The sequence below is a fragment of the Copadichromis virginalis genome, linkage group LG15, assembly GCF_057382275.1.
Source record: "Copadichromis virginalis isolate Kocher_CV1m ecotype Utaka linkage group LG15, C_Virginalis_male_GT1.1, whole genome shotgun sequence".
Classification (NCBI taxonomy): Eukaryota; Metazoa; Chordata; class Actinopteri; order Cichliformes; family Cichlidae; genus Copadichromis; species Copadichromis virginalis.
The window spans coordinates 27,095,927-27,098,559 of NC_140632.1; positions in this window are offsets into that span (position 1 = coordinate 27,095,927).

Below are 2,633 nucleotides of genomic sequence, written 5' to 3' on the forward strand. Positions count from 1 at the left end.
TATCATTAACAGGAACAGTGGAAAGAAACTATAACATTCGGATTGTCTACATTCAAAGGAACTACTTCCTCTTCCGCCTTTCATAGTCATGTGCAAAATACAGCTGTATAAATGTCGCAGCCCCTGGCGTGCGCACTCACAACAATGGCTGAGCATTAGTGATGTGCGATACCACTGATTTCCTTTCTGATCAATACCAAGTAAAATTCAGGGTGGTATCGACACACATGACTCTATTTACGCTCAGCCATCGTTGTGAGTGTGCTCGCCAGGGGCTGCTACACATTTATACAGCCGTATTTCCTATATGACTATGAAAGGCGTAAGAGGAAGTAGTTCCTTCCAATTTAGACGATCCGAATGATATAGTTTCTTTCCACTGTGTTCCTGTTAATAATAAACTACAAATTTACCCCAAAGTACTAAAATATAGATATTTTAATACGAGAATCAATTATAGAACAGAAATTACTCGTGTCGGAAGAATCGATATTTCAATATCGATCCGCACACCACTAGTGTAGACATGTGTTAGAAGGAAGGTGTCAGAAACCCAGCGAGCAGTGTGTGAAGAGACCTAATCCTAACCCCTGAGTCATTACTGAGTGTATGTGACCACATGATGAAGATGGACGTTCTTTAAATTTGTTCTAGAAGTACAAATTCAGGTAAGCAGACGTGCGTGGATGAGAGCTGAAACCAGGGGCAATGTATCAAAGCACCCCCAAAGATTTCTTACTTTTTTATGACAATATTACTGTTTGTGTGACACACTACTAAAAATATAAAAAGCATACAGTACTTGGTTGAGACGTAACATTTTAACAACAAAAGTATAGATACCCCCCTCCCAAAATGGTTTGTTCCAGCTCTCCCCTACTCTGGCTCTAGCACTCTTGCTGCCAGAGCAAGCGGAGGTGTAAGTGCCTGGCTTAAAACAAGACATGTTAGATGCATTTAACCTTCAGCTACTCTTTATATAGTTAGGTAGGAGTCAGACCATGTTTCTTTTTAGCTGAAAAACATTACACCAGGTAACTTGCAGTGTTGAAAACTTTTCTGTTGATGTTTGCTACCCTACAATCCTACGCCCTACTCTTTAGTAAAATCAGTGACATCTGACTGTCCTGTTGCTCCCATTGAAATGTATACAGCCTATTTAAAATCTAAAACTTAAAATTGTCTGTAACCTACTGTTGTTACCTACTGTCCTGTTTGAAATGGATACTAACTAGCTAACTGAGTGAATGCCCAATAACCAGTGTTGGGAAGGTTACTTTTAAAATGTATTCCATTACAGAATACATGCCCCAAAATGTATTCTGTAACGTATTCCGTTACGTTACTCGATGAGAGTAACATATTCTGAATACTTTGGATTACTTAATGCAGACCTTCCCAAAGTGTGGGGCCTAGGGGACGCAGAGCCATGGCAGGGGGGGCGCGGGATGACAGGGGGGGGGGGGGGACAAAACGCTTGGACACTGCTAGCACGGACGCCTACAGAAACGCAAAGCAGGAGATGAAGCATAGCTGAATATGTTTCCAAATCAACTTCATTCGTGATTTTTAGTTCACAAACACTTCTTGTAATGACTAACTACTCCTGACATTTTGGAGATATACATACTATACTATACTTTATACAGTACAGTTACAGCGGGCTACAAATAATATCAGGCTGATCCTGCCACGATTTGTTCCCCCGGTTCAAATCACGGACAAACAGTATCCCAGTTGTTTATGTTTTTAAACCTATTTTGCACAGAGGCATTTTTGGAAAAATGTATTGATAGCAATGTTGAAATTTATTACACAGGAAAAAAAACAAAACAACTACAAGTAAAATAATCACACTGTGATGCCTCTGCCTTTCTAAATGGAGGGGCAGTAACTGCATGTGTATGTAAGCATGTAAAACCTGCAGATAGTCAGATTAACAGTATTTTGTCTCTATCTGCCAATCTGCAATTCCTCTCATGTAAACAATAACGTGGCACACAGCGTGACGTGAAAAAAGGCACATACCTTTGACACTGCATGAGGAACTCTGTATTCCTCATCCACACGGAAACGCAAAAAAGGAGTTTTTAAAAAAATCTCTCCGTTTTCAGTGATTCGAAAAGTCGTTTACGTGTGGACGAAACAGCTGCGTTTTCAAAAATACCCGTGTAGGTGCGGACGTAGCGTAAAAGAGTTAGTTATTTATTTTCTTACTACCTGCAATTTATTGCAGATTACTTGTACTTGCTTAATTGTTTACTAAATGTTTGAGGTGTGAAATAAACCGCAATGGAGCAAAATATGGGTGTGTGTGGTTGGAGGATGTGTGCGTGCATGTGTGCGCGTGCACGCGCGGGGGGGGGGGGGAGGGGGGCGCAACATTTTTCTTGTAAAACAAAGGGGGGCGCAGCAAAAACAAGTTTGGGAACCACTGACTTAATATATTATCATGCTGTTTACAACTACGTGAATGTGCTATTGCTGTGATTTATTACTGTTACTGAAGGTCCGCGGCTCCGAACTGTAGTAAAGGGACCTCTGACTAACACGTCAGGAGCACGTCAGGTTCCGTGTCGGGCTCGTAGCCGAAAACTAGCTTTACTTTGTTGTCTGGGTCAACTTTGCTTGCG